We start from the raw sequence: 24,529 nt of genomic DNA, 5'->3' as shown, positions 1-24,529 counted from the left end.
CATGAGCTCACCTCCATAGGGATAAGCATACATTCAACGTCAATCTCAAATTCAACGTGAAACAGACTCTGCCCTGAATATGAGTGCGTCCTGTTTCTCTCGCGCTGAAAAGATGTGAGAAGCTGGCCTTGGCTGCCGAATTTAAACCGTGCAGGAAATCAATCCGGGGTGGCCAAGCTGCCTGGTCTAATTAAAAGGCATTCAAACCCTACATTCCAGGCAGGTTATAGTGTTCTGGCCTCAACATTCGGTTCAACGTATCGGATCATAAGCACAGCTCCCATTGTCTGCTAATGGTTCTGCTGTTCACACTAACACCTCCTCTGGTCCATCCTTTGTTACTTTATTGCCCGCTTACCACTCACTTTGCCTTTTTGCATTGTGCCATTTATTATTCAATCACTCCTACGCTCCACTGTATCACAGGCATTCCATTTTGTCCTTCCTCGCTGCCTATTTTTCCAGGCGCTATTTTCCAGGAAAAATCTGTAAACTTTACATTTTTCTTAAAATATCGGAATGATCATCTGACTGAACGTGAGCCCGGGAAATTCATCCACAGAATGTTCACGGCCTGCTGAGTTTTACAGAATGCTTTGTTTTTGTTCATTGTGTTTCTGTATCCCTTTTAAGGTGATATGCTGGTCTGCCCGGGGTCATTCTCTGTCTCTCCAAAATGGTGTGCTATCAGTATCGGATCATTATCTATCTGTTTAAAAGGAATGTGCTGTCTGTCTCGGATTTCAAATTTCAAATTTCAAAAACTGCCTTTGGAGAGTGCAGAATTTTTAGTTTGTTGGTGTGTTTGTGTAAGTGAGAGAGTGCGTGGAAACGTTCTGCGCGATCTTACTGTGCATTTCATGTCATGTGAGGAAAAATGCATTACATGCAACTTGAAGCCACACTGATTTGATTCAACACGCATTCAGGGACTGACTGACAGGAGAAGAGTCTGCTGTGGGATTTTGCTATTCCACATGTGAAAGAATGCAAATTATATAAGTTAGAAACATAGCGATTTTAGCGAGAGCTTGCGGATGGGCTGTGTGACATGATGAGCTCATTCCCCCTTATTTTCAAATACAAATCAAATCAAGACAAGACAAGACATGACTGACTGACTGACTTTGTTTATATAAATTTCTGTATCAATATTTATATATGCATATATTTACATACATTCCCTACTTTTTAACTTTCACAATAAATGTGCTTTTCTGTTCTGCCTGCATTGGCTCTATTACATTTGACCTCTTTCACAGCACACGCAGCTTCTGTCTGATCGTGCAGAAAAGCACTCGCGACTTTAAAAGATGGCCTTTGTTTCCCACATCTTCCTTCGTGGCTTGTCTTACACCATGGGCTTACTGTGTTTTGGAATTTACTGACTGCACACCCTGATTTCCAGTGCATTTCATGCAGTCGCACAGACTTCGTTCAATCAAAAATATATAGATTAAGAAACAATTATTTATTTATTTCAATCAAATCAAATTCAATTTTTTGCAATAAAATTGTAAATTTATTTATTTTCTTATTATAATAAATATATATATGTTTTAAATTGTCTTTTTGTCTGGGTTGGTTTTATTTCCCTCCCTCTTTCCTGCTTGTCTATTAAATGTGGCTTCAACAACCGTCCCAGTCCCGCGTGCTCATGAGAACCGCGCTCATTCACGCACAACACAATTGCATTCAGGAATGATAGAAATTCCAATTTATTCTTCTGAAAGGGAACTGCTGTCCGTGAAGGGCAATTCTACAGCTGTGTAAGAGGGATGTGCTTCCTGTCCAGGATCATTCGGTGTCTGTTTCAACGGGATGGTTGTCAGTTCCGGTTCATCAATTGCCCCTTTAAAACGTATTTTCTCATTATCCGGATCATCCTGTACATTTAAAAAGGAGTGTGATTATCAGCTGTGATAACCGAATTGTTAAACTGTTGTGTTTCAAGATACATTGACTTTGCCTGTGTCCGTGTACATCCATATCGCAGCGCATCTGTTCATTACTCAAAATATGCTCATGTTTTCCGATATCCACTCCTTGATGTAACCCTTGTCCCAAATTTGCTCTCAATATAAAAAACAACAAATTATGCACCGACGGTAGCGGCCGCGTGGCCTAAAGGATAAGGTGTCTGATTTCGATTGTAACTGTGATCTTATCAGATGATTGCAGGTTCGAGTCCGGCAATGGTCAGCTATAGCGCTTTGTGAAATTTTATATTCTTTGTTTTGATTCTGCCTCAAAACCAACCATCTCGGACAGTCACTCACCTGAAGTAAAGGAAGGCTGTGTGCTTTAAGAAGCTAATGGCACATTTTCATCACTGTCGATCTGGTTGCACGGGCAAAACAAGTGGTGAAGTAGATTTTCGTGCATATTATTTCTGTTTGAATGCAAAAAGTAGGGGATGGATGTCTGACTTTGCAGTCAATTGGAGACAAGGTGACTGACAGGTTGAAGCAATGGACTGCTGATCCAGTATGCCCCCAGCTTCGTCGTTATTGTGTTAAACATTTTCCCCTAATTTTTTTATTCAATCACATTTATCCTCATTGCCAAATTCACCTTTTACTGAAAAGGATGCAGCTCGTTGATGAAGTAATGTCACAAAAAATAATCACTTCATCAAAGGGAAAACATTAGCAGAACGATGGAGAGGGGGACTCATGAAATCGGTCTCTGAGAGTCAGCACAGGCACGATGGGCCGAATAGCAAACTAACGTCATAAACTGAGAGCTACGCTCCTCACTGTCGGCGGCTCGTTGGTCTAGGGGTATGATTCTCGCTTTGGGATTATAATAATTGAAATGCGAGAGCTCCCGGGTTCAAATCCCGGACGAGCCCTGCCAACCTTTTGTCAAAAAACGACTTCTCAGCCGGTCGACATGTGAGAAAACTGACATGTTTCAAATTAAAACGTGTGATTGCACTCCGTTGTTCACACAGCGTCCAAAAATCCTGGAGATTCCCAGGAGCAAAGTGAAACTCACCGAACTGAGTAAAGTTCATGTTTCTCAGATGTGCTCGGCTCTGCGTCTCATTGGACAACATAAACCCCGTTTTGATTCCGGCAAATACTTGATCAGTGTATCTTCCTTTCTGCACGCATGAGCTCACCTCCATAGGGATAAGCATACATTCAACGTCAATCTCAAATTCAACGTGAAACAGACTCTGCCCTGAATATGAGTGCGTCCTGTTTCTCTCGCGCTGAAAAGATGTGAGAAGCTGGCTTTGGATTTAGTCCCTTGGCTGCCGAATTTAAACCGTGCAGGAAATCGATCCGGGGTGGCCAAGCTGCCTGGTCTAATTAAAAGGCGTTCAAACCCTACTTTCCAGGCAGGTTATAGTGTTCTGGCCTCAACATTCGGTTCAACGTATCGGATCATAAGCACCGCTTCTATTGTCTGCTAATGGTTCTGCTGTTCACACTAACACCTCCTCTGGTCCATCCTTTGTTACTTTATTGCCCGCTTACCACTCACTTTGCCTTTTTGCATTGTGCCATTTATTATTCAATCACTCCCACGCTCCACTGTATCACAGGCATTCCCTTTTGTCCTTCCTCGCTGCCTATTTTTCCAGGCGCTATTTTCCAGGAAAAATCTGTAAACTTTACATTTTTCTTAAAATATCGGAATGATCATCTGACTGAACGTGAGCCCGGGAAATTCATCCACAGAATGTTCACGGCCTGGTGAGTTTTACAGAATGCTTTGTTTTTGTTCATTGTGTTTCTGTATCCCTTTTAAGGTGATGTGCTGGTCTGCCCGGGGTCATTCTCTGTCTCTCCAAAATGGTGTGCTATCAGTATCGGATCATTATCTATCTGTTTAAAAGGAATGTGCTGTCTGTCTCGGATTTCAAATTTCAAATTTCAAAAACTGCCTTTGGAGAGTGCAGAATTTTTAGTTTGTTGGTGTGTTTGTGTAAGTGAGAGAGTGCGTGGAAACGTTCTGCGCGATCTTACTGTGCATTTCATGTCATGGGAGGAAAAATGCATTACATGCAACTTGAAGCCACACTGATTTGATTCAACACGCATTCAGGGACTGACTGACAGGAGAAGAGTCTGCTGTGGGATTTTGCTATTCCACCTATGAAAGAAGGCAAATTATATAAGTTAGAAACATAGCGATTTTAGCGAGAGCTTGCGGATGGGCTGTGTGACATGATGAGCTCCTTCCCCCTTATTTTCAAATACAAATCAAATCAAGACAAGACAAGACATGACTGACTGACTGACTTTGTTTATATAAATTTCTGTATCAATATTTATACATGCATATATTTACATACATTCCCTACTTTTTAACTTTCACAATAAATGTGCTTTTCTGTTCTGCCTGCATTGGCTCTATTACATTTGACCTCTTTCACAGCACATGCAGCTTCTGTCTGATCCTGCAGAAAAGCACTCGCGACTTTAAAAGATGGCCTTTGTTGCCCACATCTTCCCTCGTGGCTTGTCTTACACCATGGGCTTACTGTGTTTGGGAATTTACTGACTGCACACCCTGATTTCCAGTGCATTTCATGCAGTCGCACAGACTTCGTTCAATCAAAAATATATAGATTAAGAAACAATTATTTATTAATTTCAATCAAATCAAATTCAATTTTTTGCAATAAAATTGTAAATTTATTTATTTTCTTATTATAATAAATATATATATGTTTTAAATTGTCTTTTTGTCTGGGTTGGTTTTATTTCCCTCCCTCTTTCCTGCTTGTCTATCACCTGTGGCTTCAACAACCGTCCCAGTCCCGCGTGCTCATGCGAACCGCGCTCATTCACGCACAACACAATTGCATTCAGGAATGATAGAAATTCCAATTTATTCTTCTGAAAGGGAACTGCTGTCCGTGAAGGGCAATTCTACAGCTGTGTAAGAGGGATGTGCTTCCTGTCCAGGATCATTCGGTGTCTGTTTCAACGGGATGGTTGTCAGTTCCGGTTCATCAATTGCCCCTTTAAAACGTATTTTCTCATTATCCGGATCATCCTGTACATTTAAAAAGGAGTGTGATTATCAGCTGTGATAACCGAATTGTTAAACTGTTGTGTTTCAAGATACATTGACTTTGCCTGTGTCCGTGTACATCCATATCGCAGCGCATCTGTTCATTACTCAAAATATGCTCATGTTTTCCGATATCCACTCCTTGATGTAACCCTTGTCCCAAATTTGCTCTCAATATAAAAAACAACTAATTATGCACCGACGGTAGCGACCGCGTGGCTTAAAGTATAAGGTGTCTGATTTCGATTGTAACTGTGATCTTATCAGATGATTGCAGGTTCGAGTCCGGCAATGGTCAGCTATAGCGCTTTGTGAAATTTTATATTCTTTGTTTTGATTCTGCCTCAAAACCAACCATCTCGGACAGTCACTCACCTGAAGTAAAGGAAGGCTGTGTGCTTTAAGAAGCTAATGGCACATTTTCATCACTGTCGATCTGGTTGCACGGGCAAAACAAGTGGTGAAGTAGATTTTCGTGCATATTATTTCTGTTTGAATGCAAAAAGTAGGGGATGGATGTCTGACTTTGCAGTCAATTGGAGACAAGGTGACTGACAGGTTGAAGCAATGGACTGCTGATCCAGTATGCCCCCAGCTTCGTCGTTATTGTGTTAAACATTTTCCCCTAGTTTTTTTATTCAATCACATTTATCCTCATTGCCAAATTCACCTTTTACTGAAAAGGATGCAGCTCGTTGATGAAGTAATGTCACAAAAAATAATCACTTCATCAAAGGGAAAACATTAGCAGAACGATGGAGAGGGGGACTCATGAAATCGGTCTCTGAGAGTCAGCACAGGCACGATGGGCCGAATAGCAAACTAACGTCATAAACTGAGAGCTACGCTCCTCACTGTCGGCGGCTCGTTGGTCTAGGGGTATGATTCTCGCTTTGGGATTATAATAATTGAAATGCGAGAGCTCCCGGGTTCAAATCCCGGACGAGCCCTGCCAACCTTTTGTCAAAAAACGACTTCTCAGCCGGTCGACATGTGAGAAAACTGACATGTTTCAAATTAAAACGTGTGATTGCACTCCGTTGTTCACACAGCGTACAAAAATCCTGGAGATTCCCAGGAGCAAAGTGAAACTCACCGAACTGAGTAAAGTTCATGTTTCTCAGATGTGCTCGGCTCTGTGTCTCATTGGACAACATAAACCCCGTTTTGATTCCGGCAAATACTTGATCAGTGTATCTTCCTTTCTGCACGCATGAGCTCACCTCCATCGGGATAAGCATACATTCAACGTCAATCTCAAATTCAACGTGAAACAGACTCTGCCCTGAATATGAGTGCATCCTGTTTCTCTCGCGCTGAAAAGATGTGAGAAGCTGGCCTTGGCTGCCGAATTTAAACCGTGCAGGAAATCAATCCGGGGTGGCCAAGCTGCCTGGTCTAATTAAAAGGCATTCAAACCCTACATTCCAGGCAGGTTATAGTGTTCTGGCCTCAACATTCGGTTCAACGTATCGGATCATAAGCACCGCTCCCATTGTCTGTTATGGTTCTGCTGTTCACACTAACACCTCCTCTGGTCCATCCTTTGTTACTTTATTGCCCGCTTACCACTCACTTCATCTTTTTGCATTGTGCCATTTATTATTCAATCACTCCTACGCTCCACTGTATCACAGGCATTCCCTTTTGTCCTTCCTCGCTGCCTATTTTTCAAGGCGCTATTTTCCAGGAAAAATCTGTAAACTTTACATTTTTCTTAAAATATCGGAATGATCATCTGACTGAACGTGAGCCCGGGAAATTCATCCACAGAATGTTCACGGCCTGCTGAGTTTTACAGAATGCTTTGTTTTTGTTCATTGTGTTTCTGTATCCCTTTTAAGGTGATGTGCTGGTCTGCCCGGGGTCATTCTCTGTCTCTCCAAAATGGTGTGCTATCAGTATCGGATCATTATCTATCTGTTTAAAAGGAATGTGCTATCTGTCTCGGATTTCAAATTTCAAATTTCAAAATCTGCCTTTGGAGAGTGCAGAATTTTTAGTTTGTTGGTGTGTTTGTGTAAGTGAGAGAGTGCGTGGAAACGTTCTGCGCGATCTTACTGTGCATTTCATGTCATGGGAGGAAAAATGCATTACATGCAACTTGAAGCCACACTGATTTGATTCAACACGCATTCAGGGACTGACTGACAGGAGAAGAGTCTGCAGTGGGATTTTGCTATTCCACATGTGAAAGAAGGCAAATTATATAAGTTAGAAACATAGCGATTTTAGCGAGAGCTTGCGGATGGGCTGTGTGACATGATGAGCTCCTTCCCCCTTATTTTCAAATACAAATCAAATCAAGACAAGACAAGACATGACTGACTGACTGACTTTGTTTATATAAATTTCTGTATCAATATTTATATATGCATATATTTACATACATTCCCTACTTTTTAACTTTCACAATAAATGTGCTTTTCTGTTCTGCCTGCATTGGCTCTATTACATTTGACCTCTTTCACAGCACACGCAGCTTCTGTCTGATCCTGCAGAAAAGCACTCGCGACTTTAAAAGATGGCCTTTGTTGCCCACATCTTCCCTCGTGGCTTGTCTTACACCATGGGCTTACTGTGTTTGGGAATTTACTGACTGCACACCCTGATTTCCAGTGCATTTCATGCAGTCGCACAGACTTCGTTCAATCAAAAATATATAGATTAAGAAACAATTATTTATTTATTTCAATCAAATCAAATTCAATTTTTTGCAATAAAATTGTAAATTTATTTATTTTCTTATTATAATAAATATATATATATGTTTTAAATTGTCTTTTTGTCTGGGTTGGTTTTATTTCCCTCCCTCTTTCCTGCTTGTCTATCACCTGTGGCTTCAACAACCGTCCCAGTCCCGCGTGCTCATGAGAACCGCGCTCATTCACGCACAACACAATTGCATTCAGGAATGATAGAAATTCCAATTTATTCTTCTGAAAGGGAACTGCTGTCCGTGAAGGGCAATTCTACAGCTGTGTAAGAGGGATGTGCTTCCTGTCCAGGATCATTCGGTGTCTGTTTCAACGGGATGGTTTTCAGTTCCGGTTCATCAATTGCCCCTTTAAAACGTATTTTCTCATTATCCGGATCATCCTGTACATTTAAAAAGGAGTGTGATTATCAGCTGTGATAACCGAATTGTTAAACTGTTGTGTTTCAAGATACATTGACTTTGCCTGTGTCCGTGTACATCCATATCGCAGCGCATCTGTTCATTACTCAAAATATGCTCATGTTTTCCGATATCCACTCCTTGATGTAACCCTTGTCCCAAATTTGCTCTCAATATAAAAAACAACAAATTATGCACCGACGATAGCGGCCGCGTGGCCTAAAGGATAAGGTGTCTGATTTCGATTGTAACTGTGATCTTATCAGATGATTGCAGGTTCGAGTCTGGCAGTGGTCAGTTATCGCGCTTTGTGAAATTTTATATTCTTTGTTTTGATTCTGCCTCAAAACCAACCATCTCGGACAGTCACTCACCTGAAGTAAAGGAAGGCTGTGTGCTTTAAGAAGCTAATGGCACATTTTCATCACCGGGAGGGCGTTGAGCTCTTTGAGGCTTGATGCAAGCCACATGAAGAGCCCAGGCACACGCAGCGGAAGGAGCGCGCGGCAATCCAGCCCAACCGACCCCTTCCCCCGTCGAATGTCTGTCCCACCTGTGACAGAGTCTGTGGATTTCGCATCGGACTGTTCAGCCATGAAATTACTCACTTTGGGAGTGGAAGCAACTCCTCCTCAATTCCGAGGGGCTGCATATGATGATGGGGGAATTTTAGGATTGAGCAAAGTAGACCAATATGTGTTTAAATATGTCTGTGCTGTCAGTTCCGGATCATTCTGTGTCTCTTTAAATGGATATGCTGTCAGTTCAGTTCATTCTTTGTCAGTATAAAAGGGATGTGCTGTCTGTCTAGGATCATTCTGTGCGTGTGTCTGCTTAATATTAGTCTGATTACAGCTGTGAAGACCGAATTTGTAAGGTGATATATTTGAAAGCGAAATGGGTTTCCTTGCGTAGGAGTGAACCCAGTTGACAGCGCGTCTGTTGAATAATTCAAAATGTATTTATATTTGAGTAAAACCCTTTCTCTAATCATAGCTGAAGCCCTGAAAAAGCTCCCAATTCTCTCCACAATAAAGTGACCAGCTGTGGACACATTGCCGAATGGATAAGGCATCCGCGTTCAGTTTTAATCGTGATGTTGTCAAAAGATTGCAGGTTCGGGTTGTGCTCCGGTTGTTTAACTCACCGGGCAAAACTTATTCTTCTGTGTTCCGACTCTCCCCAAAAAGCGACCAATTCTGACAGTTACTCAACTGAAATTATGGAAACGCCTGCTTACTGAGACTGATTCTGCGTTTTCCATATTGCCGATCTGGGGGCACCCGCAAGGCATGCGACGAACATAAGAAAATAAGCATTAGTAGAAAGGGTCGGCGATTCTGCCCTTCCAGCCTGCTCCGCAATGCAATCACCTCCTATTCTTCTAAACTCTGTAGAATATAGGCCGAGTATACTCAACCTCTCCTCATGGAACATAACATTGCGGTTTCGAGTCTGTTGAGGTCGGTTTGCCCAGTGGCTTTCAACGTGGAAAGGAACTGTTTTTACCCGAACATTTCTAACAGTCTCTGACCTTACATAACGGACTTAGCGAAATTAATTTTGCTCACAGAAGCTGACTGCCAGTTTTTCACATTGTTGCTCCGGGTGCACGGGCAGGTCCTATGGTAAAGAGAACAGTCGTGCACGTTTTCTCTTTGAATGTCATTTCTTAAAAAATCTTTGTCAGTTCACTCCAGACGAATGATCTGAAGGAAGAAGTGAGGAAAAGTTCCATCTCCGATCCGGATCTCTGTTCCACCTTCATTCAAGAAATGAAGAATTCCAATAGTCAGTGTTCATTTTAACAAGACCTGAACAATGCTTGGACAGAGACCAGTGGTTTTAAGGAGATTGGGATTCAATGCCTATTGTATGTAAGTTTCAGTCAAATTCTGGGAAGATTCATCAGCATCAAAATTTACAATAAATGAGCACAACGGTTTAGGCGGCCATCGCCATAACGTCCCGTCTACTGTCTAAGACAACTCAGCCATTCAACCTGGTGCTGTTAGTCTCCAACCAGAAATACTCTGCTAGAATGTCCCCCTCACCTTCAAAGTCCTGCCCGTGCACCCAGATTGACAAAGTTCAAAATGTAGAATCAGATTCTGCAAGCAAAATGCCTTCAGGAATGCTCTAAACTACCTCATGGAATGAAGCCTTTTACACTGATCAGACAGCCTGGCGACGCCGGGTTCATTCCCAGTCATTACAGAATCCTCTACAGATAGACAACATTTGGCGTACTTTGTGCAAATCTGGTCGCCATATAATTTACAAAATTGATGTAATGGAACTGGAGAGGTTAAAGAGAGGATTTACAAGGAGTATACATGAAATGCGAGGAAATATATATTAGGAAAGGATGAACAGGCCGCGTCTCTTTTCACTTGAGAAGAGAAGTCTGAGAGTGACCTAATAGAGGTCTGCTAGACATGAAAGTGTTTGATACGTTAAATGCACAGAGAGAGAGTTTCCACATGTGGGGAGGACCGTCACTGGAGGGTATCAATATAAGATCGTCACCAACAAATCCAATAAAGAATTCACAAGAAACTTGTGTATCAGAGATTGAGAATGTAGAACTCACTATCACAGGAATTTGTTGAAGCAAGTAGGAAATAATCATATCAGGGACAGTTAGATAAGTATACGTGTGAAAAAGGAATATAGCGTAATTCTGATGAGAGGATGTCCAGTGGACCATAAAGGTGGGAATCGACTGGTTGGGTCGAATGGCCTGCTCCTTCTCTGTATATCCTAAATAATCGTATGCATTCGACACACATGATAGTAATTCAAAGGCCAGCTCCTTAAAACCTTCAGCACTAGAGAATGGGCACTGACTAAAATACAGTGCTGAGGATTTTTCAACATTATTTTGAGCTGGACGCTGAATTTAAATGTATCCAAATTCAGGCGAGTTCCTGCGTGCTGAATGGAACACGGGTGTCAGACGTCAAGTCGACACAGCGCCGCTACACCGGGAAACAATTAACTTTACTCAGTGGATTAGTTTTCATTAGTTGCTCATGTGAAGCTCTGAGATTTAGGAAAATGTGGGGAAAATGGAGCAAATTCATAAGTTTATATTTACTTTTATCTAATAGCCAGCGAGGCTCGCTTATTAATTTGAGAAATTTCATGAGCTGAGTGTAACATGCTTGGTAGAAAAAGATGAATCTGGACATGACCTTCAAGGTAAAAGTACAATGAAATAAAACAGAGGCATGAAACATTCCACAAAAATATTACGAGAATGGGATCAGAACCAACACGTGCAGTGTATAAGGGATTAGCAGTACATCTACTTAACCACACGGCCACCTCGTCTGAGGCCTAAAGTGTGATCTGCCCTTCGGTTTCCTGTTTTTTGCATCCAAACATATATACCCTGCGACAAAGTCCAGTTCACCACTTGTATGGCCCGAGCATCCAGGTCCACAAATTTCAAAGTCGACAATCAGATTCTGTAAGCAAAAGCTCTTCCAATACTTCAGGTGAGGGAGTTTCAGAAATGGCCAGTTTTGAGACAGTTTCACAGCAGAATAGAAAAGTTATTTCCCGGTGAGTTATGCAGCCCCGACAGGGCATGGTTAGTACCAAAGTCAGACGCCTTATCCATTGAGCCAAATCCCACTGCCGTTGTCAGTAGATGTGTTATATTTGGAACATAAGAACATAAGACATAGGTGCAGGAGTCGGCTATTTGGCCCTGCTCCGCTACTCAATAAGATGATGGCTGATCTGATAATGGAATCAGCTCCACTTCCCTGTCCGCACTCCATAACCCTTTACAAAATTATTGCTCAAAAAGCTATCTATCTCCGCTTTAAATATATTCAGACCAAGCCTCCACAGCGCTCTGGGGCATTGTTTAACAAAATTCTGAGAGAGGAAATGTTTGCTCATCTCAGTTTTAAATAGGCAGCACATTATTTTAAGACTATATCCCCTTGTTTTATTTTCTCCTAAGAGTGGAAATATCCTCTCTGCATCCACCTAGTCGAGCTCCCTAACGATCTTATACGTTTCAATCAGATCACCTCGCATTCTTCAGAACTCCAATGTGTATAGGGCCAACCTACCAAACCTATCCTCAAATCAACGCCCTCATCTTCGGAATGAACCTAGAGAACCTTCTCTGAGCAGCCTCCAATGCAAGTATAACCTTTCTTAAAATGGAGAACAAAACTGTACGCAGTACACTACGTGGTGACCTGTACAGTTGCAGCAGGACTTCATTGTTTTTATACTCTATCTCCCTTGCAATAAATGCCAACAAGCTATATGCCTTCCTGATTACTTACTGTAACTGAATAATAACGTTTTTGTGTTTAATGCACAAGGACCCCCAGGTCTCCTTTTATTGCATCACGTTTCAACGTTTCTCCATTTAAATTGTGGGCCATGAAATTCCGTTTTCGCCTTCCCGCGGGCATTTCAGAGATAAAATACGCATCTACATTAAGCTGTTGACCACGTTCGACTTTATTGAGGACTCCTTCGACTCTGCTTTGCAGCGTGTGCACGGCCTGGAGCTGGAGTCACATGGCTTTGTGCAGCCAATCAGGTGAGGTATCATATTAATAGGAGTTCCGCAGGATCCTATACTCCTGTTACTATGATTGTGATAGAGCCTGAAACACTAAAAACACAGCCCCAAACAGCTAAAACACTTATAAAAAAAATAATTACACTACTTCCATTTAAATTAAAGTTAATAATATCTTTAAAAAATTCACGAATTTTAACATTTTCTTTAACAAACTTACCGTTGTGGGGAGGCTTTTTAATGATAAAATATGTTTCAATAACTTTATTTTTATATGTTTCTTGCTTTTTAAAACACTTGCGCCTGTAAAAGTCAGCTATGCGCCTGCTTTTTCAGGCGCAAGATTTTTGAGGACATTAGTAAGAATAATTATGGGGAATTTCCACCTACAAGTGTCCTTGCTCCAGGGATACGGCAAGTCAGAAACTTGCACACTGAAAACCGGCATTTCCGATGCCTTCCCGGGTCCATAGGAACTCCGTACAGACCCGGGGAAGCCGGAATTTCAGGGCCAATATTTGCTTTTCTATTATTTCTGCCAAAGTTGATAACCTCACATGTTCCCACATTATAATCAATCTGCCTAATTATTGCCCAGTCACTTAGCCTGTCTATATCCCTTTGAAGGTTTGTTTTGTGCTGCTCACGATTTGCTTTCCCACCCATATTTGTATCATCAGCAAACTTGGCTACTTTACACTCGGTCCTTTCATCCATGTAATTAATACAGATTTTAAATAGTTGAGGACCCAGCACAAATCTCTGCGGCACTTCATTAGTCACTGTTTCCCATCCAGAAAATGACCCGTTTATCCTGACTCTCTGATTTCTGTTAGTTAGCCAATCCTCTACCATGCTAATATATTACCGCCTACCCCGTGAGCGTTTATCTTATGTAGTAACCTCTTATGTGGCATCTTATCGAATGCCGTCTGGAAATCCAAATGCACCACATCCTCTTGTTCCCCCTTATTCACTCTGCTCGATATATCCTCAAAGATTTGCAGGATATTTATCAAACATGACTTCCGTTTCATAAAACCATGTTGAGTCTGCTTGATTCAATCATGTTTGATCAAATGTCCTGCTACTGCTTCCTTAATAATGGACTCCAGCTTTTTCCCAACGACAGATGTTTGTCTAACTGGTTTATAGTTTCCAGCTTTGCGTCTGCCTTTTTATTTAAATAGGGACTTTACGTTTGCGATATTCCAATCCGCTGGGACTAACCCAGAATCGAGGGAATTTTGGTAGATTACAACCAAACCATCCATTATCTATGCTGCCGTTTCTCTTAAGACCCTAGGATATAAGCCATCAGATTCAGGTGACTTGTCCGCCTTTAGTCCCATTATTTTACATCTTATTACTTCATTAGTGATAATGATAGTGTTAAGTGCCTCCCTCCCTATAGCCCATGGATAATCCATATTGGGATGTTTTTAGTGACTTCTACCGTGAGAACTGATACAAAATATTTGTTCAAAGTCTCTGCCACTTCCCGGTTCTCCATTATTAATTCCACATTCTCATCCTCCAGGAGACCAACATTTACTTTAGCCACTCTTTTCTTTTTTATATATCTGTATAACTCTTATTATCTGTTTTCTATATTTCGTGCAAGTTAACATTCATAATCTATCCTCTTTTAATCATATTTTTAGTCGTTCTTGGCTCGATTTTAAAAATGTCCCAATCCTCTGTAATCGAACGAGTGGATAATTGGGCGAGCGTGATGTAACAGGTGGCCTAAAAGTTGCTGCAAAATAATTCAGAAGAATTTCAGCTGAAATGAACTCCAATCCGAGCGGATTACGATCAAATGCCTACACTCACTGATTCACTACGAGTAGGGCTCGAACCTACTCGGGAACAATTCCATAAAATTCCGAATCCAACGATTTAAGCAGATTAATAGTGCAGCTAGCACATTGAATTTTTAAGCATACACCGAGTGAAGCAGCACTGACAGCACAACCATTTTAAACAGACAAAGACTAATCCGAGTCTGACAGCACAACTTGATGTCGCTGTATTACGCAGTATAAAGCGGGATAGGCTGAATCACTTTCGGCGGAAAATAAAATGTGAATCCCTGCTTGTCTCAGCTAATCAGCTCGGTGGTCAAGGGGTATGATTGTCTCTTTGATAGGAAAATAATGGAACCCTTCCTAATAGAAGAACATCTAGAAACCAAAAGTATAAAAATGAATTATCAGCATTGATTTCAACAGGGAAAGTCCTGCTGGACCAACCTCACATACTTTTTGAAGAGGTAATAGAGAGAGTAGACCTTGATAAGGCAATAAGTGTGATGTATCGAGATTTTCAAAAGATCTTTGCTTTGATACCAAATAAATGCCTACTGAATACGGTCAGGGGATAAGTAGCAGAATGGATAGCGAGCTCGCTTCAAGACTGCAATCAGAGATTGGACATAAACGGTAGCTATTCACATTGGCAGAATGTCGGCAGTGGTTTTCCAAAAGGATCAATGCTGGGACCATTATTGTTCACAAATTATAATAACGATTTAGATTTGGAACTAAAAACAGAATTTCCAAATATGTTAATGATACCAAATTGGAGGAAATTTATACTGAGAAGGACTGCAGCAAATTAAGGACAACACTGATAAACATGCAGAATGGGCACATCATTTTCAATGAAGTTCCACACACATAAATGTAAGTTATTACATTTTGGTGGGAAGAATATGGAGGTCACTTATTACTTGGTGCAACTGACTCTCGGGGGTGCAAGAGGAACAATAGGATCTCTCAGTATAACAACTCACTTAAATCGTGACAGAGTTTAGCAAGGCAAAATAAAGGTAACTAAGAGTGGAGATTATTTCCAGTGTTATAGAATTGCAAAGTAGGAAGGTTATGCTGAACCAGTATTGAACCTCGGTTAGACCACACTTAGAGTACTGCATGCATTTCTGGTTATAAAGATGATATAGAGGCTCTTGGGAGGGTGCAGAGAGGATTTACACGGACGATACCGGAAACGTGAGGTTATTCATAAGAGGAAATAATGAACAAGTTAGGGGATTCAGAAGCAACTTCTTTCTGGAAAGAGTGATGAGAATGTGGAACTCAAAATGCAGGAGTGGTTCAAGCGAATAGTATAGATAAGTTTAAGGAGAGGCTATACAAGCATATGAGGGAGAAAGGAATAGACGGCTATGCTGATAGATTTAAATCAGGAAAGACTCGAGAAGATTCGATTAGAACATAAAAGCTGGCATGGTTGGATTAGGCAGAAAGGCAGCGTAGTCTATGCTCTCCTTTGTAAGCCTATACATTTCCGTTATCTGCAGCATTAGGCATTGGATTCAATGACAAGCTCTCTGGGTATATGTAGGGGTGTCTGGGTCACGATAAGAACTTTCAGTTTCTGGATCTCGTTAGATGCTGTCTGGGTCTGTGTTGCAGCTGCCTGTGTCAGATTGTGAGCTGACTGTGTCTGTTTAAGTGTTGTCCGTGATTGCGGAGGAGCGTCGTGATTTGTATTGCAGCTCCATGTGTCAGGTTTGGAGCTGAATTGGTCTGTGCAAGAGTTGTCTCTGTTTGTGTTGGAGAGTCTGCGTCCGTGTTGGAGTGTGTCGGTCTGTGGTTGATCTTCCTGGGTAGATGTTGCTCTGTATTGGCGTATTTGATTCATTGCCGATACTGTCTTGATCTTCAAATGAGGTGTCTGGGTCTCCGAAGCTAGCTGTCTGGCTGGGTGTAGCAGCAGTCTGGTCCTTTGCTGGAACAGTCTGCGCCCGTGTAAGAACTGATTATCTCTGTGTAAGAGCTCTCTTGGATCTGTGTTGGTGAAGCCTTGGCCAGGGTAAAGCTGTCGATGTCTATGTAGAAGGGAATTAATCTGTCTCGGAGGTCCCTATGTCTGTGATAGGAGCTGTATGGGCCTGTGTAGTAAAGTTTGTGCCTGTGCTGTTGATCCCTGCTTCAGTGTAGCACCTGCCTGGTTCTGTACAGGAGCTGCCTGCTTTCACGAAGGAAATGTCAGTGTCTCTGTCGAAGCTCTCTGGAAAGGTTTTGGTGTTGTCTGTGGCTGATGAGGATATGTTTGCTCCTGTGTAGTTGATGCTGGGTCTGTGAAAGGAACTGTCTGAATCTGTAAACAAGCATTTTGATGCTGTGTATGAGGTTTGCCTATCTGCACAGGAGTGTCTGCATCTGTGCAGTTATGTCTGGCTCGGTGTAGGATCAGTACCCCTCTGTGCGGGAGCTGCCTGCGTCTGTTTAACCGCTGTCTAGGTCGCTCTAGGACAAGTTTGGATCTGTGAAGGTAGAGTGTGGGACTGTGTAGGAAGATTCTGAATCTGTGAAGGTGGAGTCTGGGAATGTGAACGAGCAGTCTGAGTCAGTGTTGCAGCTCTCTGGGTCTGTGAAGGAATAGTTTGGATCTGTGAAGGAACATAGACATTTAGAAATCCACAGCGCTGACGGAGACCACTTCGGCCCATCGTATACGTGCCGGCTGACAATGAGCCACAAGGCACTTTGATCAACAACATTGAAGGCTATATATGAACCTGTGATGATTAACAATGGCGGAATGATAAAGAATGCCCAACCTAATAAGTCCGCACCGCACAACTGCTACACCCCTTCCACCGAAATCTTATACACAGCACCATAACTGGAGCCATGTGAAATCATGTGAGAAGCAAAAAACAGAAAAAAAAGCAAGCTAATGTGGGAAAAAAAATCGGTGTAACTTCCTCTCCATCTTGTCGATTGAAATTAGTCCAGGAGATCAACTTGGCCGTATTGGATTCCCTGCAGTACTTACCATTATATCTGCGCCAGCCAACAAGAGGTTATCCAGCCTATTCCCACTTACCAGCTCTCGGTCCGTAACTCTGCAGGTTACAGCAAGGACATTATAATTGACTTTATAAAGCATTGGTCAGGCGGCAGCTGGAATACTGTGTGCCGTTCTCGTCATCACATTTCAGAAAAAAGATGGAAATCCGCTGGAAAGGGTACTGAGGAGATTTCCAAAAATAGTTGCCTGGACTGGAGAATTTGGGTGATGCGGAAAGATTGGAAATGCTGAGTCTGCTTTCTTTGCAACAGAGGAGGCTGAGGGGAGATTATATTCAGGTGCATAACTGTATGAGGACCCTAGATAGAGTTGGTAGGAAGGACTTGTTTCCCTTTACAGAGTGGTCAACAACCAGGGGGAATGGTTTTAAAGTAATTGCGGGGTGTACCACTTCCCCTCTCTCGGGAGCCTCCTATCAACAAGAGCAGGCATTGATGATGAGAGGCAACACCGCCTCCAGTGCGCCAGTGCAGCCTTCGGCCGCTTGAGGAAAAAAGTGTTTGAAGATCAATCCCTTAAAACTGTCACCAACTCATGGTCTACAAGGCTGTAGTAATACCCGCCCTCCTGTATGGCTCAGAGACCTGGACCATGTACAGTAAACACCTCAAGTCGCTGGAGAAAACCACTATCGATGTCTCTGCAAGATCCAGCAAATTCCCTAGCAGGACAGATGCACAAACATTATCGTCCTCGTCCAGGACAGCATACCCAGCATTGAAGCACTGACCACATTTGATCAGCTCCGCTGGGCAGGCCACGTGCCAGACACGAGATTGCAAAAGCAAGCGCTCTTCGAGGAAATCGTCCACGGCAAGTGAGCCAAAGGCGGGCAGAGGAAACGTTACAAGTACACGCTCAAAGCCTCACTGATAAAGTATGACATCCCCAATGACACCTGGAAGACCTTGGCCATAGACTGCGCGAAGTGGAGGAAGTTCATTCCGGAGTGTCCTGAGCTCCTCGAGTATCGTTGCCGAGAGCATGCAGAAATCAAGCGCGGAAGGAGCGTGCGGCAAACCAGGCTCCCTTTCCATCCTTTCCCTCAACAAATATCTGTCCGACCTGTGGCAGAGACTGTAGTTCTCGTATTAGACTGTACAGCCACCTAAGAACACATGCTAAGAGTGGAAGCAAGTCTTCCTCGATCCCGAGGGCTGCCTATGATGATGAATTAGGGGGAGTGTTAGACGAGTTATGAGGGTAAATATCTTTACCCAGGGGGTCCTGGTAGTCGGGAACTCATTGCCTGGATGGGCGGTAGCGGCAGAAATCCTCACACCTTTTAAAAATACTTGGATGCCACTGATAGTGCTGTAACCTACTTAGAGCTGTGAAAGGGAGAATTAGGCTGGAAAGCTCTTGGTCGGCCTGCGCAGACACGATTGGCTGAAACGGACTCCTTCCATGCTATACATGTTTGCGTCTCCTACATTACAACAGTGAATTAAAAGTAATTAATTTGCTCAGAACCGCCTTGTGAAGTGCTGAGGTGAATGTCGCTGTACAAATGCTAGCATTTTAATGTTAAAGTGACTTAAGAAAGGACGCAGCGTTGAGGCAGGTTCGCTCAGTTGGTGAGAGCGTCGTACTAATAACGCAAAATTCGCGGGTTTGAACTCATTACGGGCCATCTATTATATTTTCGGAGTTGCGGTTAGGCTGCAAGTATTTTAGAGCAACTTAAACATTCAGGAACGAAAATCACACCGGAACTATAGTATATTGAAGTAACGCTGCAAAACATTAGTTCTGCCGAGAGCTGATAGCCCTGCGGAGTGTTTTCAGCATTTCATGAATAATTCCATATCCTCCGGGGATTTGTGACTTCTCGTATTTCAATCAATGAAAGGCTCGCTGCCGCTGATTGGTTTGCAGTGCAAAGTATGGAACTGATCAAAATGCAATTCCGCTGTGTAATCCTTCATTCTCATCATTAGCCTGCTGCAAACGGCAGGGGCCACGTCGCTTAATGGATAAGGCATCTCACTTTGATGCAAACGCTGATGTTATCAGAAAATCGCAACGTCAAATGCTGCCGCTGTTATTTTGTCAAATCTTGTTCAACTTTATGAAACCAAACCCCGTTCCCACTCATGAACGGAAGGTGATTTCCTCCCTAACAAAGCAGGGATCTTTATTAAAAGGCATTTTTTCATGCGGTGTATATTTCTCACTGATTTTTGCAGATAGTTTATAACAAACCAACAATCAAGAATTAATACTGATAAATAATTAGTGTTTCCAGTTCGAACAACAGCTTCGCGTCTATCAGTGTAATAAAGGGCAGTGGAGGGAATTGTGGTCAGATTCCAGTGATATCCACAGGGAGTCGAGTAAAAAAAAAAGTCGCCTGTTGAATCACTGCGAGGAGGATTCAAACTTTTAAATCCAACGCCTTAACCTCTCGGCCATCGCAGTTACACGATAACGCTGTTTTAATAGTCCAATGGTTGGTGCAAATTATCAGAGAGACTGCCTGCATGCTTGACCTGTTGCCTCTCCCAGACGATGTGAAAATTAAATCGGAGAATCATAGAATCTCACAGCAAAGAAGGAAACATTTCGGTCAGAACTGAAATAATTTACATTTCGGGAAATGTAAATGAACAGACTGGGGAGCTTCTTTCTAGAAAAACAAGGGAGAAATATTTTTAACATTATGAAGGTATGTGATCGGCTTGATGTGGAGAAAATGTTTGATATAGTGCAGGATTTCAGAACGGAGGTCACCGCTAAATTCAGTTGGCAATTCAACAGTAACTTATTTACCAAAGAGTGGTTAGAATGTGGAAGATGCTACACAAGCAGTAGTTGAGGCGAATAGCACAGATTTTTTTCGAGGGAGTACCTAAGCACATGACTGAGAAAGCAAAAGAACAATATGCTGTTAGGATCAAGTGAAGTCGGGTAGTGTGGAGCATTAACTTCAGCAACACCAGTTAGGTGCAATTGTCTCTTTCTGTGGTGAAAACTCTATATAACATCGAAACATAGAAATATAGAAAATAGGTGCAGGAGTAGGCCATTCGGCCCTTCTAGCCTGCACCGCCATTCAATGAGTTCATGGCTGAACATTCAACTTCAGTACACCATTCCTGCTTTCTCACCATATCCCTTGATTCCCCTAGTAGTAAGGACTTCATCTAACTCCTTTTTGAATATATTTAGTGAATTGGCCTCAACAACTTTCTGTGGTCGAGAATTCCACAGGTTCACCACTCTCTGGGTGAAGAAATTCATCCTCATCTCGGTCCTAAATGGCTTCCCCCTTATCCTTAGACTGTGTCCCCTGGTTCTGGACTTCCCCAACATTGGGAACATTCTTCCTGCATCTAACCTGTCTAACCCCGTCAGAATTTTAAACGTTTCTATGAGGTCCCCTCTCATTCTTCTGAACTCCAGTGAATAAAGTTACGTAACACACATTTTAAACAACAACTTATATACAATTAGCGCCTTGAAATTAGAGAAACGTCCATGGTGCTTCACAAGAGTATTATGCGATACAAATTTGACACCTAGCCGCTAAATACAAGTTAGCGCAGGTGACTAAAAGATTAGTGAACCAGGTATGGTTGACAATGAGGAAGAAAGCTGTACATTGCAGGAAGATATCAAAGAACTGGTCAGGAGTTTAATGGAATTTAACACGGAGAAGTGTGAGATAATGCATTTGGGGAGTGCTTATAGGGAAAGCGAATAAACATTAAATGTTAGGCCACTGATGAGTGTAGAGGTGCAAATGACCTTGGAGTGCATGTCCACAGAATCCTTGACGGTAGCAGGGCCAGTAGATAAGATGCTTGGGAAGGCTAGACAGAAACAAAAAGAAGGCGGGTGGCGCTGTTGGTTAAAGAGGAAATTAATGCAATAGTAAAGAGGACATTAGCTTGGATGATATGGAAGCGGTATGGCTCGAGCTGCGGAATACCAAATGGCAGAAAACGCTCGTGGGAGTTTTGTGCAGACCTCCAAACACTAGTAGTGAGGTTGGGGACTGCATCAAACAAGAAATAAGGGATGTGTGCAATAATGGTACAGCAGTTACCATGGGCGATTATAATCTACATATTGATTGGGCTGAACACATGGTAGCACTGCGGTGGTGGACGATTTCCTGGCGTGTATTAGGGATGGTTTTCTAGATCAATATATCGAGGGATCAACTGGAGAGCTGGCCATCCTAGACTGGGTGATGTGTAATGAGAGGGGGCTAATTGGCAATCTTGTTGTGCGAGGCCCCTTGGGGAAGAATGACCATAACATGGTCGAATTCTTTATTAAGATGGCGAGTGAAACAATTAATTCAGAAACTAGGGACCTGAACTTAAGGAAAGGTAATTACGATGGAATGAGGCGTGAATTGGCAAGAATAGACTGGCAAATGATACTTAAAGGGATGACGGTGGATAGGCAATGGCAAACATTAAAAGAGCACATGGATCAACTTTAACAATTTACATTCCTGTCTGGAGTAAAAATAAACGGGGCAGTTGGCTCAACCGTGGCGAACAAGGGAAGTTAAGGATAGTGTTAAATCCAAGGAAGAGACATATAAATTAGCCAGAAAAAGCAACAAACCTAAGGACTGGGAGAAATATACAATTCAGCAGAGCAGGATTAAGGGTTTAATTAAGAGGGGGGAAATAGAGTACGAGAGGAAGCTTGCCGGACACATAAAAAATGAGCGCAAAAGCTTCTTTCGATATGTGAAGTGAAAAAGATTAGTGAAGACAAACGTCGGTCGCTTGCAGTCGGATTCAGGTGAATTTATAATGGGGAACAAAGAAATAGTCGAGTAATTGAACAAATACTTTGGTTCTGTCTTCATGATGGAAGACACAAATAACCTTCCGGGTGTATTAATGGACCGAGTGTCTCGTGAGAAGGAGGAACCGAAGGATATCCTTATTAGATGGGAAATTGTCTTAGAGAAATTGATGGGATTGAAGACAGATACATCCCCGGAGCCTGATAGTCTGCATCCCATAGTACTTAACGAAGTGGCCCTAGAAATAGTGGATGAATTGGTGATCATTTTCCAACAGTCTATCAATTCTGGATCTGGGTAGCTAATGTAATATCACATTTTTAAAAAGGAGGGAGAGAGAAAATGGGTAATTATAGAATGGTTAGCCTGATATCAGTAGTGGGGAAAATGTTGGAATAAATAATTAAGTATGATATAGCAGCGCATTTGGAAAGCTGTGATAGGGTCGGTCCAAGTCAGCATGGATTTAAGAAGGGAAAATCATGCTTGACAAATCTTCTGGACTTTTTGACGATATAACTACCAGAGTGGACAAGGGAGAATCAGTGGATGTGGTCTATTTGGACTTTCAAAAGGCTGTTGACAAGGTCCCACATAAGCACATGGTATTGGGTGTAATGTACTGACGTGGATAGAGAACTAATTGGAAGACAGGAAGCAGAGTGTCGGGATAAACGGATCCTTTTAAGAATTTGCAGGCAGTGATTAGTGGAGTGCCGCATGGCTCAGTGCTGTGATCCCAGCTCTTAACAGTACATTAATTATTTGGATGAAGGAATTGAGTGTAATATCTCCAGGTTAGCAGATGAAACTAAATTGTGTGGCGGTGTGCGCCATTAGGAGGACGCTAAGAGTCTGCAGGATGACTTGGGCAGGTTCGGTGAGTGGGCAAATACATGGCAGATGCAGTATACTGTTGATAAATGTGAGGTTATCCACTTTGGTGGCAAAACATGAAGGCAGAATATTATCTGAATGGCGGCAGATTAGGAAAAGTGGGGGTGCAACGCGACCTGGGTGTCATGGTACATCGGTCATTGAAAGTTGGCATGCAGGTTCAGCAGGCGGTGAACAGGGCAAATGGTATGTTGGCCTTCATAGCTTGGGGATTTGAGTATAGGAGCACGGTGGTCTTACTGCTGTTCTACAGGGCCTTGGTGAGACCTCACCTGGAATATTCTGGTCAGTTTTGATCTCCTAATCCGAGGAAGGACATTCTTGCTATTGAGGGAGCGCTGCGTAGGTTCACCAGACTGATTCCCGGGATGGCAGGACTGACATATGAGGAGAGACTGGATCAACTGGGCCTTTATACACTGGAGTTTAGAAGGATGAGAGGGGGTCTCATAGAAACGTATAAGATTCTGACGGGACTGGACAGGTTAATGCGGGAAGAATGTTACTTATTTTGCGAAAGTCCGGAACCAGGTGACACATTCTTAGGATAAGGGACAGACCATTTAGGATAAGATGAGGAGAAATTTCTTCACTCAGAGAGTTGTTAACCTGTTGAATTCCCTGGCGCAGAGGGTTGTTGATGCCAGTTCATAGGATATATTCAACAGGTAGTTAGGTATGGCCTTACGGCTAAATGGATCAAGGGGTATGGAGAGAAACAGGAACGGGGTACTGAGGGAATGATCAGCCATGATCTTATTGAGTGGTGGTGCAGGCTCGAAGTGCCAAATGGCGTATGATGCGCCTAATTGCTATATTTCTATGTTAAGATTCAACACGGAATAGTTGCCTTCATTAGATGAGTCGTAGATTATAAGATCGGGGAAGTTATGCTTCAAATGTGTAAAGCTCTAGTTAGGCCACAGCTCGAGTATTACATGCAGTTCTGCTCACGGTACTATGGGAAGGATCTGACTGCACTCGTGAAGATACAGGATAGATTTAGGCGGATGGTGAATTTAGCTCTGAGTAAATACTGCATAGACTGAGTTTGTTTTCTTTGGAACTAAGGAGGCTAAAAGGTGTCCGTATTGAAGTGAATAAAACTATGACTAGCCTAGATAGAGTGCATAGAAAGGATAGATTTCCCTTAGCAGAGTTGTCAACAACCAGGCGGCATAGATTTAAAGTAATTGGTCGGAGGTTATAGGGAGTTGAGGTGCAATGCTTTCACCCAGGGCGTGGTAAGAGTCTGAAAATCACAGCCTGAAAGGACTTTCGATGGCGAAGTCCTCACCACTTT

The 24,529-nt window shown here is 42.5% G+C and overlaps 2 non-coding genes across 2 annotated transcripts; both read left to right on the top strand.

Moving 5' to 3' along the window:
• Positions 1–2,766: 2,766 nt before the first annotated feature.
• On the top strand, positions 2,767–2,854 carry trnap-ugg (transfer RNA proline (anticodon UGG)). The gene is given in 2 exon segments: positions 2,767–2,802; positions 2,819–2,854. It is a non-coding gene; the product is annotated as a tRNA-Pro (tRNA).
• Positions 2,855–5,896: 3,042 nt separating this feature from the next.
• trnap-ugg (transfer RNA proline (anticodon UGG)) lies at positions 5,897–5,984 on the top strand. Its single transcript is given in 2 exon segments — positions 5,897–5,932; positions 5,949–5,984. It is a non-coding gene; the product is annotated as a tRNA-Pro (tRNA).
• The last annotated feature ends 18,545 nt before the right edge of the window (positions 5,985–24,529 follow it).

The sequence above is a fragment of the Pristiophorus japonicus genome, unplaced genomic scaffold (assembly GCF_044704955.1).
Source record: "Pristiophorus japonicus isolate sPriJap1 unplaced genomic scaffold, sPriJap1.hap1 HAP1_SCAFFOLD_312, whole genome shotgun sequence".
In the NCBI taxonomy this organism is placed as follows: Eukaryota; Metazoa; Chordata; class Chondrichthyes; family Pristiophoridae; genus Pristiophorus; species Pristiophorus japonicus.
This window is presented reverse-complemented; position numbering and strand designations above follow the sequence as displayed.